The sequence below is a fragment of the Hoplias malabaricus genome, chromosome 5 (genome assembly GCF_029633855.1).
Source record: "Hoplias malabaricus isolate fHopMal1 chromosome 5, fHopMal1.hap1, whole genome shotgun sequence".
Classification (NCBI taxonomy): domain Eukaryota; kingdom Metazoa; phylum Chordata; class Actinopteri; order Characiformes; family Erythrinidae; genus Hoplias; species Hoplias malabaricus.
This window is the reverse complement of record NC_089804.1, coordinates 37079812-37094857: the sequence shown is the minus strand read 5'-3', so window position 1 is coordinate 37094857 and position 15046 is coordinate 37079812.

Genomic DNA, 15046 nt, shown 5'->3' with positions numbered 1-15046 from the left:
TTTGAGTATTTGGTTTAATAGGTAGAGTTTGTCTCCCCTTTGCTGCAGTGTCAGTCTTTTCTTCTGGCAAAGCTTTACACTAAATGTGACGGTCAAGGTCAGGGTCTCTGTATTTGCATCACAACCACATACTGACAGGTGGGGTAGTGACACTGACACCCATTCACATTAAACACACACAGTCTCCCTGGAGCACCACTCCTTACAGGATATAAAACATGAGAAACACATATGTACGGAGATGTACAGTGTCATTGCTCAGAGGGTCCATTTCTACAGCCCCATGCTTTTAGCGGGAGTCAGTGTGAATAGTGTGATATTTGAAGGAAGATGAATATGAAAATATGCTGGCGGAAGGAATGTACACAGCTCAGTTCAGCTGTATTTGTATATGTAAAATACACACACACACATGTAACAGAGCATGAAGCTATACGTGCGTATGTGTGTGGGTGTGCGTGACATTAGAGCATCAGCAGCTGGTGAACTCCTCTCACACACCAGGTGCGACCTGTAGCCCTCAGAGCTGTGTCAGCGCATAACACAGCAACATGACACCCCTTAACTAACTATCTCTCTCTCTCTCTCTCTCTCTCCCACACACACACAAACACACACACAATCTATCTATCTATCTATCTATCTATCTATCTATCTATCTATCTATCTATCTATCTATCTATCTATCTATCTATCTCTCTCTCTCTCATGCACACACACACACACACACACACACACACACACACACACACACAATCTATCTATCTATCTATCTATCTATGCAAATGTATAATTTATAGGGTTGGTATAAACATTTAATTAACATGAATAATCAGTGTAATTAAAGAGGAAAAAGCAGCAGCGTAGTGTAGTGAAAGTTCGCCCTCTTGTGGCTACAAGGAGCATCACCGCGCATTCCTTCAGTTACTACACAGTTGTACTGTAGTCACTAACGTTAATATCACTAACTCCCTCTATGATTCATTTGATCCTGTTGCCTTGGTGATAGCATCTCCACTGCTCTATGATTGGTCACCCAAGACCCCAATGCAAGGGGGTGCCATATCACTGGGTGATCAAAATAAGCCTATGTTCACTGTGTTATATTTCTCAAATATAGAAAGTGGCTTAAACAAATCATATCAAAACATATTTACTTGTATTTAGATGCAAGCTTTCTTCCGGTTATTCATTACTCGGGACCCCCACAAAACTGATACTATTTTGGTTGTTGATCTCTGTCCAGCAGTGACAAAGAGTGGTTTAAAAACTCCAGGAGCACTGCTGTGTCTGATCAATATGTGCCAACAAAACCCACACTAACACACCATCAGTACATCAGTGTCACTACAGCGCTGAGAATTATAAAGCCCCCTGCTCTGTGGGGGTCCTGACTAGTGAAGAACAGAGTCAAACAAAGGGGCAAACACAGTATGCAGAGCAACAGGAAGAGCTTCAGTCTTGTAGAAATACAAAGTTCTCCTGTATGGTCAGTGGAACTGAGAAAATAGACTGTTGTCTAAAGGTAGAAACAAGGAAGTGGCTATAATCTTTGGCTGGTTGGTGTACATTGGCTTACATTATAATTCATGTAAATTCTTCTATAAATTAATCAGCGAGGCGACAAGCAGCAGGCACCAGTTTCAGTATTATTCCACAGAAGTTATTTATTTTAGTTCAGAAATCAGTGCAGTCATGTGATGATTCCAATGAACGTTCAGAGCTGTGTATTTGTGAGTGCGGTAATGCCTCCGTCCAGCAGGTGGCACCTGTGCGCTGCTTTTCATCTTCATCTCCTCTTCGTGGATATTGCGCTGTGTGTTTACTACTGTGTGCTACAAACGCATACCACATTCTATAAAAATAGGTTCTATAATTCTATAATGTATTATATAATATATATATATATATATATATATATATATATATATATATATATATATATATATATATATATACATACTAAATTATACACAACAGTTACATATACTACACACAGCAATCTACAGGTGCATCAATTGTAAATCAATCAATTTACAATAGTTTTAATTGTAAACCTTGTGTGTGTGTGTGTGTGTGTGTTTGTGTGTCTGTTTCAATGTATATGAGAGTGTATGTGTGTATATGTGTCTGGGTGTGTGCCTGTATCAATGTATATGAGAGTGTATGTGTGTATGACTGTGTGTATGTGCATGACTCTGTGTGTGTGTGTGTGTCTGTGTGTGTGTGTGTGTGTTAGAAGTTACATTTTAATTAGTGAAGCTGTCATCACACTCTTCACAAATCCTGCAAATGAAATCATTGTTGTACAGAGGCTACGTGTTAGGCCCTGTGTGTGTGTGTGTGTGTGTGTGTGTGTGTGTGTGTGTAAAACAGCTGTCTGGGTCTATTCTCTGGGCTGCTCTGGCAGGGGAAGCTCTGCTCCATATGGTCAGGAGGATTAGGACATCATCATCAGACCTTATTACCCCACAGTAAGAGCTTATTTACATCAAACAAGCTCATCTGTGTTTTCCCTCTGCGTCCTAACGTTTACTGCCACTTAATCACAAGGGCAATGCACTTAAGTGAAAGTATATACACTGATCAGTCAGAAGATTAAAACTGACGAGGGGTAAAGTGAATAACACTAACGAGCTGGTTCCAGTGGCTCCTGTCGAGGGGTGGGATACACCAGTAACAGGCTGTTCTGATGTATATATGTATATGTATATATACTACACAAAGTAAATGTATACTACAGTAATGCATACCATATACTACATAATAATGCTTGCACAATATACACAGAAATTCATTATCTATAACCCTTATCCAGTTCAGGGTCGCAGTGGGTCCAGAGCCTACCTGGAATCATTGGGCGCAAGGCAGGAATACACCCTGGAGGGGGAGCCCGTCCTTCAAAGGGCAACACACACGCACACATTCACTCACACACTCACACCTACGGACACTTTGAGTCGCCAATCCACCTACCAACATGTGTTTTTGGACTGTGGGAGGAAACCAGAGCACCCGGAGGAAACCCACGCAGACACAGGGAGAACACACCAACTCCTCACAGACAGTCACCCGGAGCGGGAATCGAACCCACAACCTCCAGGTCCCTGGAGCTGTGTGACTATGACACCTACCTGCTGCACCACTGTGCCGCCCATACACAGAAATGCTTTTTAAAAAATGAATGGATGCTAATTACCACCCAGCATCACATACTACATAGCTATGCGTACTATATACTACACAACAATGCATAGTATATACTACGAAATCAAATGTATCACTTCATAAAAACACAGCTACAAACTACAATATATACCATACATCCATATAACAGAACAATACATACTCTGTCCCAAACTTACCCCCAGGGACAGTGATGGAGCTGAGCATCATATCCTCACTTCATCCGAGAGCTAATTAGGGCACTAATGATCCCTAACGGCCCTCCTAATAAATAGGAATAATTATTATAACAAATGAAAATATTGACCGCATCCTGGAGCTTGGCCTTTAAAGTTGTCCAGGCGGAGGATGGATGATGTCATTCACATATGGGCATGAGGTAACGTGTCCAGTTACTGTGAAGACAATGCTGATGTATTATCTTCATAAAACTAATCCTGCAGCTTTATTACTCTGTCCAGCTCTGGTTCGGAGGCGCTCCTCTGGGGCTTCACCCATCTGTGCTCGGTGCTGTGACATTTGCACGTTCCTCGCAGTGCTCTCTGTAAATGTCAGTTTGTCTGTGTGGGGAATGTGTTCCAGCGCCGGACGTGTGCTTCTTCAGGACGCTGTGACCCGTGCAGAGTCCACAACACACATTTAGACTGATATATTACTCTATAAGGCCAAACCTGTTAAAAGTTGGAGCACACCAACTCAGACACTGTCCAAAGTTTGCCAACACTCTCCTTGTAATGAGAGATATCAGCAACTCGCAGCCGTGAGTAGAAACACGTGTCGTAGGTCACACATAAGCTACAGGGTTTTAATGCTGTGGAGCAGTGGAAATGAATTCTGTGGACTGATGGAGCACATTCCAGTATCAGTATCAGGTCTCTCAGATGGTCGAGGACCATCCAATCCTCACCCATACGCCTTCAGATACTGTTTCTTGTGGCTCAGCCAGCAGCGCACAGAAAGAAAACACTTTAGACCAATCAGGCCAAGACCCTTTGTTTTTTTTCCCCCAATTTACAGAACTAGGGCTGTGTACAAACAGCTGAGCTTTTTCAAATGTGCAAACAGACTGTAGAGTTAGAGAAAGGGGAGGAAACATTATCTGCATCAACATCAACATCACTTACAAGGACATGCTAAAGACACCACGTTGTTAGTCAGTAGAATGTACTGGGACCTAAACCGAGCTGTAGTCTATGGTTTCTCATTAGACGGAGTGGGATTTTTGCCAGCTGTTTTTAAAAGCTTGTTCAGCTTCGCTACAGCAGCTCCAAAACTCATTTGTGAATAAAGCATAGGTCAATTCAATGAATAGGTCAATTCAAACCTATTTGTTATGATCTACTGATCTGGTAAATTGGAAGTTCTGCCCAGTCTTGGTCATTTTATGAAAGTTAGGGAAGTTATGGAAAGGATACACGTATGCGATGGATAGGATTTTCCTTGATTAGCACCAAAAAAAGTAGCCAACACTTGTTCTGAATGAAAGATTACTCCATTAGCTTAATAAATCAGTCCAATAATCCTAATAGTACTAATAAACATCAGAACCCCGGAACCGAACCCGTCCAATTCCCTTAGACTTGAAGACCACATTGTTTGAGAAAACGCAGAATTCAGGACCAAAGCATCTTGAAGGCATGTGTTTTTAGTGATTAACGGTGAGTGTGATGGTAACGTCTGCTGATGGGGGAGGGTGATGTGTGAGGCTGGGCCTCGGTGACAGGTGTATTTTCATCCGGCGAGAGGAATAGAAAATGAGGTGGTCACCTGAATAATTAAAAACCCTCTCCACTTTTCGCCGAGATCAATCGGCGACTTTCAGGTGCTTCACAACGTTTGACCTACAAGGTCCTGCTCGGGACGTGATGAGGTTTAGCTTAAATCCGTCTCAGACTGGCATCGCTGTGAAATGGAGGAGACTGAGTTTGGTGATTTCTCGGTTTTTACTCAACCACTTAATCTGGTTAATGAGCGTTCGTTTAATTATATTTCAAGAAGGAAAGTCATTACGTATCTAAGGACAGAGGACAGTCAAAGGACAATTTCCACTCTGGGGCACTGGCACACTGACGTGACAAAACACATATCACTATACCCCTGAATTCATCTGAATGCATCCCAGAGTGATCACTTGTGATTGGATGCAGACCTGTGGATGATACGGGGAGGTGTTCTGGACCCACAGAGTTCTGTAATGCTGCTTTGTGGTAACATTAGCTGTAAAACAAAAAAGCACTCTGTAAATAGAACTGAACTGAATTGAATTTATGGCTGTGGAGGACACATTACCATTTAACCTACCGGTGCGATGTGGACTGATGTGTCCCTGTCCACCTCTGAAAGCTGTGATCAGATTACAGTGTCTCCGGCTTTGTGCTGGCCACTTATGATGAGCTCTGATAAAGTAAAGTAAAGTGTGGGTTCGATTCCCGCTCTGAGTGACTGTCTGTGAGGAGTGTGGTGTGTTCTCCCTGTGTCTGCGTGGGTTTCCTCCGGGTAACTGTCTGTGAGGAGTGTGGTGTGTTCTCCCTGTGTCCACGTGGGTGTCCTCCGGGTGCTCTGGTTTCCTCCCACAGTCCAAAAACACACGTTGGTAGGTGGATTGGTGACTCAAAACTGTCCGTAGGTGTGAGTGTGTGAGTGAATGTGTGAGTGTGTTGCCCTATGAAGGACTGGCGCCCCCTCCAGGGTGTATTCCCGCCTTGCGCCCAATGATTCCAGGTAGGCTCTGGACCCACCGCGACCCTGAACTGGATAAGCGGTTATAGATAATGAATGAATGAATGAAAAAATTCAGAAGATGCTTCATCACCATTTGTGCCCTCCAGTTTGTTTCCATGCTCGAAACTGGTCTGATGTTTTTTTCAAAGTAGAAAAACAAACGGGCTCAGTCCGGTATGCTAGTCTTTCTCTGTCTCTGGACAACAAAAATAACTCAAAAGTAGGGATATTGAGGATATTGCTCTATTCCTGCACCATATGTGGGTAACATTGATTTATTTTTGCTTTTTCTTTCCCTTAAGGTGGAAATGTATCCAAACTCGGGAGATGGCTAACTGCATTACTGAAAACACTACAAAAAATTCTTCTGTTGTAATTCAAACAGTGAAACTTACAGACGAGTTAAACTTCAGCTACGTACAAACAACTTCAGCCACGTATTTTTTTTCCCACTCAAAAACACAGTTCCACTTAAAAAGAGGCAAAGCTTCTGAATGTAAACAAACAGAGAGAATTGCATTTACTCACAATCTTAGATGTTCCCTTTAAAGGCAAAGTAGGCAACTCTGGAGACCACAGAAAAACAAACTCCCCCTCCCCTTTGTGTATCTATTAAGGTGGAATGGTGTGTTTGAGTGTGTAGCAGACTGTAGCTCATTGGCTGTTGAAGTTTAAAATTGTTTTAATAAAGTTTATATTCACTGTTTGAATTGCCACAGAAACTCATTTGTAAACGGAGTTGTTTAGTTTTGTAGCAAGTTTGGTTTGTGATCACTTTTTAGCAGCGGTCTCCTGAATTTGGTGTCTGTCAACATTGCCTTTAATGATGAACACTAGATAAACTGAATGTGCTCTGAAGGATGGTGAGGGCAAACTCTTTCTTGATACCTTTAATTTCAAAGCAAACACTGGCTGAGCAGGCGTCCACACACTTTTGAGCCTACAGCATAGTTACTTCAATGTGGTCGGCCTGTGGTTATCACACAGCTCCGCTCCTCTGAGTCTTCTTCAGCAGGTGATTACTAAAAAGGAGCCCCCATGACCCTGATGCTCCTAATGATGTGCGGTGAGCGTGGTCAGGCCTCGGTCGAAATAACGGTATCGTTCTGCTCTCGGGCGAAAGCGGCTCTGACCTCTGATGTTTGTCTGGCTGAGGAATCATTAGCCTCTCGGAGCGGCCGTCCTTCTGATGCAAATTCCGTGTCAGGACATCAAACGCCCGCGTGATCAAAGGTCATCGCTCTCTTTGTGTAGGTGTTTGATAGAGAATTTCTGTTTCATCTCCCACTGCTACGGTGCATTACAGAAAGAGAGAGAGAGAGGGAGGAGCCGAGAAGCTCTGTGAATGGAGAAAGACGGGGTGATGAAAGGAAGACAGAGAGACAGATACTTTTTGCACTGATTATTATTATTATTATTTTTAATGAGGCTGTCCACTGTACACTGTTTTTATGATAAGGTAGTGTCACAGTCACACAGCTCCAGGGACCTGGAAGTTGTGGGTTCGAGTCCTGCTCCGGGTGACTGTCTGTGAGGACTGTGGGGTGTTCTCCCTGTGTCTGCGTGGGTTTCCTCCGGGTGACTGTAAGGAGTGTGGTGTGTTCTCCCTGTGTCTGCGTGGGTTTCCTCCGGGTGACTGTCTGTGAGGAGTGTGGTGTGTTCTCCCTGTGTCTGTGTGGGTTTCCTCCGGGTGACTGTCCGTGAGGTGTGTGGTGTGTTCTCCCTGTGTCTGTGTGGGTTTCCTCTGGGTGACTGTCTGTGAGGAGTGTGGTGTGTTCTCCCTGTGTCTGCGTGGGTTTCCTCCGGGTGACTGTGAGGAGTGTGGTGTGTTCTCCCTGTGTCTGCGTGGGTTTCCTCCGGGTGACTGTGAGGAGTGTGGTGTGTTCTCCCTGTGTCTGCGTGGGTTTCCTCCGGGTGACTGTCTGTGAGGAGTGTGGTGTTTTCTCCTTGTGTCTGTTTGGGTTTCCTCCGGGTGACTGTCTGTGACGAGTGTGGTGTGTTCTCCCTGTGTCTGTGTGGGTTTCCTCCGGGTGACTGTCTGTGAGGAGTGTGGTGTGTTCTCCCTGTGTCTGTGTGGATTTCCTCCGGGTGACTGTCTGTGAGGAGTGTGGTGTGTTCTCCCTGTGTCTGCGTGGGTTTCCTCCGGGTGACTGTCTGTGAGGTGTGTGGTGTGTTCTCCCTGTGTCTGTGTGGGTTTCCTCCGGGTGACTGTCTGTGAGGAGTGTGGTGTGTTCTCTCTGTGTCCGTGTGGGTTTCCTCCGGGTGACTGTCTGTGAGGTGTGTTCTCTCTGTGTCCGTGTGGGTTTCCTCTGGGTGACTGTCTGTGAGGAGTGTGGTGTGTTCTCTCTGTGTATGTGTGGGTTTCCTCCGGGTGACTGTCTGTGAGTAGTGTGGTGTGTTCTTCCTGTGTCTGTGTGGGTTTCCTCCGGGTGACTGTCTGTGAGGAGTGTGGTGTGTTCTCCCTGTGTCTGCGTGGGTTTCCTCCGGGTGACTGTCTGTGAGGAGTGTGCTGTTTTCTCCCTGTGTCTGCGTGGGTTTCCTCCAGGTGCTCTGGTTTCCTCCAAAACAAACGTCAGTCCAAAAACACACGTTGGTAGGTGGATTGGTGTGAATGTGTGTGTGTGTGTGTGTGTGTGTGTTGCCCTGTGAAGGAATGGTGCCCCCTTCAGGGTGTGTTCCTGCCTTTCGCTCAATGATTGCTGGAGTATTGCTATATACAACCTGCCTTATATATGTACACACCCTTCATGCTTAGTGTGTTCAGCCACTTTAAGATGCACCTGCTCTGGACACAGATGCTCAGTTGTTCATACACTGTTGGTATCGCCATAAAAACTTAAAAAAGTATGTCATAAATTGTGCTATTTTGAAACAGCAGTCCATGAACATGCTCAGTGCTGAATGATGGCTAGAAATATATAAAACCTCCCCAGAATCAGGGTAAGAAGTGCACTTTCTGGGGTGCAATCTGTAGGATGTGCCGAAGTGGGGTTATTCCTCCAGAGTTTATCATCCATACTCAGTCCTGGCTGAACGCCATTAGATTCTCACAGCAATGTTCCAGCAACCAATAGACGAAGAGGCAGCAAATTGCAGTTCCAGTGTCGACTGATAGATGGCACTGTTGCACTTTCAGTGAATTCTGTGACAACTATTTTCTAGAGATACTATGGAATCACAGTCTCAATCGATTGTGTGTGTGTGTGTGTGTGTGTGTGTGTACGGAATTATATCACGTTATGTTTTCACTCTTATATTAAAGCTGGTTCTCACAAACGTACATCTTTACAAACTACATCAATTTAAAGGTGAAAACACCTGTTACGTTTAGAGTAGGACTAGGGTTAGAGTTAAGTTTAGGATCAGGTTCAGGTTTATGGCAGACTATGCAATGAATCCACAATGCATGAAAACAAATATGTGTGAGTTTAGACAAACTTTTGTCATATTGCATATGGCGCTTGTAAAGATCTCTCTCTCCCTCTCTCTCTGTCTCTCCCTCTGTCCCCCCTTCTCTCTCTCTCTCTCTCTCTCTCTCTCTCTCTCCCTCCCTCCCTCTCTCTCTCTTCCTCTCTCTCTCTCTCTTCCTCTCTCTCTCTCTCTCTCTGTCTCCCTCTCTCCCTCTGCCCCCTCTCTCTCTCTCTCTCTCTCTCTCCCTCTCTCTCTCTTCCTCTCTCTCTCTTCCTCTCTCTCTCTCTCTCCCCCTCTCTCTCTCTTCCTCTCTCTCTCTCCCTCTCTCTCTCTTCCCCTCTCTCTCTCTCTCTCTCTCTCTCTCTCTCACTCTGTCTCTCCCTCTGTCCCTCTCTCTCTCTCTCTCTCTCTCTCTCCCTCTGTCCCTCTCTCTCTCTGGGTCACACAAAAGCCCCTGTCATTGGTATTCCTGCTGTAACACCAAAGCTAATACACATCTCTCACTTTCTCAGCACAAGCACATCCTCCATTCACACACACACTGATAAGCTTATTTAACAATGACATACGAGTGTAAGGATGAAAAGGGAAAGCACAAAGCCTTTAGCTAACCATACAATACCTCTCCCAACCAAAGACATTCAGCTTTAGTTTAGTATTCAGCTCTGATATAATGTGCTAAAGTCAAAACATTGTTTCACACACACACACACACACACACACACACACACACACACACACACACACACACAATCACACATGGTACACACATACATACACAAACACAGATATAGACACACACACACACACACACACACACACACGGATACTGACACAGAGACCCACACACACACAGAAATGCAAAGCAGGACCCTCTCGTGTTGTCATCTTGTCAAACTGAGTGACCTTTTGCTAAATGACTGCATGTCTCTACACTTCATGCCACATTGAGTTTCTCTGCTTCAGCACACACACACGCCACAGGACACACACTTTCTTATAGGAGGGGGCTACAGGGGCATGTCATCACCGTGGCCAAAGTTCGTATCTCTGAAACAGTGTATTTACAGGAGAGGAGGAAAAACTATTCCAACCTTTGATGCACATCTTAACCTTACAGCTATTGGAAATGGTGCAAAAATATAAATAACACGTCCTTTCAGACCCTCATTGCTGAGTTGTGCCACTCACAGTGGAAGGATGGACACAAACAGCTGGGGATGAACAGTTCTGGATGCTCCTTGTTGCTGCTTTGGTCTTCCCCTTCCTTCTACGAGTTCCCCTTCCTGCTCAGAGGTGTCTCCTGAAAAACGATGAGCCTGTACTTTATAGATGCTTTGAGTAGAAAGTCAATAAAGGAAAGGTCTTGTCTGATTTTACACAGCACTACGTGTGTTTACATTCACGTTTTTATGATTTCAGATCACACTACAACTTTCTCCTTGGCCAAAAGGTCTGCACGTCTTATCGTGTTCTTGTGCAGGTGAATAAAATCTATAAAATATATATTGTGTTTTCTCCAAGGGCGCTGTGTGAAGAGGAGTGTTGCCCTTGTTGAAGTCACAGTGCTGCTACCCTCAGGCCCACACACACACACACACACTTCATGCAGGCCATGATCTTGCCTGGAAGATTCCCGTCTGACCTGAAAGAGGCCCTGCCCTCTGGACATTCGGCCACAGAATCAATCACACAGTAATACCCCTGCACCAGCCTCTGGAGAGAACTCACTAACTCCTCTCTCTCTCTCTCTCTCTCTCTCTCTCTCTCTCTCTCGCTCTCTCTCTCGCTCTCTCTCTCGCTCTCTTTCTCTATCACTCTCTCTCTCTCTCTCTCTCTCTCTATGTGAATGGGGTTTAATACAGTACATATACAGATAGACGGATCAATAGATACATTGGAGGCTCTGGAGGAGCTGCACATGGGACTAAGTTCCCCATACTCACTACCAATTGTCAGGGTAGGAGCTGTGGAGCTGTTCTCTCTGCAGTGATGGAGCTCCATGGAAAACCTCGTGACTTGGCTGGATGCCATCAAATCCTTTTAGCAGTTTTTAAGAGAGAGAAGGTGTGTGTGTGTGTGTGTGTGTGTGCTGGGTTTCAGAAGAAATGGATGAGCAGGTGACCATGAGGAGGGATGGAGGGGGTCTTGGTCTCTATTGGGAGCAGAGTTGCTCGTGGTGGAGCTGGATTTGCTGATGGATTTCCCCGTGTCAGAGCAGCAGTATTGATGATGGCAAAGCTGAAGCTTTCACGCACGACCGCACACACACACACACACACACACACACACACGCATGGACTAATCCCTTTCCACAGTGAGTGCAACAGAGCTCACACAGCTGGGGCTCACACACACACACACACACTTTCTCTCTCTCAATCTTTTCTACTCAAACATGCACCAGAACCCACAGGCTATGAAGGATGACAGAAAGAGAGAGAGAGAGAGAGAGAGAGAGAGAGAGAGAGAGAGAGAGAGAGAAGTAAACAAAGAGACAGTAAAAATAAAGAAAGAGTGAGGAGAGAGAGAGAGAGAGAGAGAGAGAGAGAGAGAGAGAGAGAGGGACAAACACCCGATTGAGACCCTGCATGCAGAGTTCTGTAAAAGTATTCTAAAGGTGCATAGGAGCACCACGAACAACGCATGCAGAGCAGAGTTAGGCCAATTTTCCTCGATTCTAAAAATACAACAAAGGGCGATCGAATTCTGGACACATTTACAGCACAGCGACCCCCACTCGTACCTTTACAAAGCCCTGCAGCACCAAGAGGTCAACAACCACCACAGTCCCCTCACTGGTCCTGAGCTACAGTTCTACACTAACACACACTAACACACTCCTAACACATATTAACACCCCTAACACACACTAACACCCTAATAACACACACTAACACCCACCTAACACACACTAACACACTCCTAACACACACTAACACCCCTAACACCCTAATAACACACACTAACACACTCCTAACACATATTAACACCCCTAACACACACTAACACCCTAATAACACACACTAACACCCACCTAACACACTCCTAACACACACTAACACCCCTAACACCCTAATAACACACACTAACACACTCCTAACACACACTAACACACTCCTAACACACACTAACACCCCTAACACCCTAATAACACACACTAACACACTCCTAACACACACTAACACCCCCCAACACACACTCCTAACACACACTAACACACTCCTAACACACACTAACACCCCACTAACACACACTAACACCCGCCTAACACACACTAACACCCCCCAACACACACTAACACACTCCTACTACACACTAACACCCCACTAACACACACTAACACACCCCTAACACCCTAACACCCCCCAACACACACTAACACACTCCTAACACACCCCTAACACACACTAACACACTCCTAACACACACTAACACACACTAACACCCCTAACACACACTAACACACACCTAACACACCCTAACACCCCCCTAACACACACTAACACACCCCTAACACACACTAACACACCCCTAACACACACTAACACACCCTAATACACTCCTAACACACACTAACACACTCCTAACACACACTAACACACCCCTAACACACACTAACACACCCCTAACACACACTAACACACCCCTAACACACCCCTAACACACTCCTAACACACCCCTAACACACCCCTAACACACTCCTAACACACACTAACACACCCCTAACACACACTAACACACCCCTAACACACACTAACACCCTAATAACACACACTAACACACCCCTAACACACACTAACACCCCCTAACACACACTAACACACCCCTAACACACACTAACACACCCCTAACACACACTAACACACCCCTAACACACACTAACACCCCCCAACACACACTAACACCCCCCAACGCACACTAACACCCCCCAACGCACACTAACACACCCCTAACACACACTAACACTCCTAACACACACTAACACTCCTAACACACACTAACACACCCCTAACACACACTAACACCCCCCTAACACACACTAACACACTCCTAACACACACTAACACCCCACTAACACACGCTAACACACCCCTAACACACACTAACACCCCTAACACACACTAACACCCCTAACACACACTAACACCCCTAACACACACTAACACCCCTAACACACACTAACACCCCCCTAACACACACTAACACCCCCCTAACACACACTAACACCCCCCTAACACACACTAACACACCCCTAACACACACTAACACCCCTAACACACACTAACACACCCCTAACACACACTAACACACCCCTAACACACACTAACACACCCCTAACACACACTAACACACTCCTGAAACACACTAACACACTCCTAAAACACTAACACACTCCTAACACACACTAACACACTCCTAACACACACTAACACCCCACTAACACACACTAACACCCCACTAACACACACTAACACCCGCCTAACACAAACTAACACCCCCCTAACACACTAACACCCCCAACACACACTAACACATTCCTAACACACACTAACACACTCCTAACACACACTAACACCCGCCTAACACACACTAACACCCGCCTAACACACACTAACACCCCCCTAACACACTAACACCCCCCAACACACACTAACACACACTAACACACACTAACACACCCCTAACACACACTAACACACCCTAACACACCCTAATACACTTCTAACACACACTAACACACTCCTAACACACACTAACACACCCCTAACACACACTAACACACCCATAACACACCCCTAACACACACTAACACACCCCTAACACACTCCTAACACACTCCTAACACACACTAACACACCCCTAACACACACTAACACCCCCTAACACACACTAACACACCCCTAACACACACTAACACCCCTAACACACACTAACACCCCTAACACACACTAACACCCCCCAACACACACTAACACCCCCCGACACACACTAACACACCCCTAACACACACTAACACACCCCTAACACACACTAACACCCCCCTAACACACACTAACACACCCCTAACACACACTAACACCCCCCAACACACACTAACACCCCCCAACACACACTAACACACCCCTAACACACACTAACACACCCCTAACACACACTAACACACCCCTAACACACACTAACACTCCTAACACACACTAACACACCCCTAACACACACTAACACCCCCCTAACACACACTAACACACTCCTAACACACACTAACACCCCACTAACACACGCTAACACACCCCTAACACACACTAACACCTCTAACACACACTAACACACTCCTAACACACACCTAACACACACTAACACCCCCCTAACACACACTAACACACCCCTAACACACACTAACACCCCCCAACACACACTAACACCCCCCAACACACACTAACACACCCCTAACACACACTAACACACCCCTAACACACACTAACACACCCCTTACACACACTAACACACCCCTAACACACACTAACACACCCCTAACTCACACTAACACACCCCTAACACACACTAACACACCCCTAACACACACTAACACCCCTAACACACACTAACACACCCCTAACACACACTAACACCCCCCTAACACACACTAACACACCCCTAACACACACTAACACACCCCTAACACACACTAACACACCCCTAACACACACTAACACCCCTAATACACACT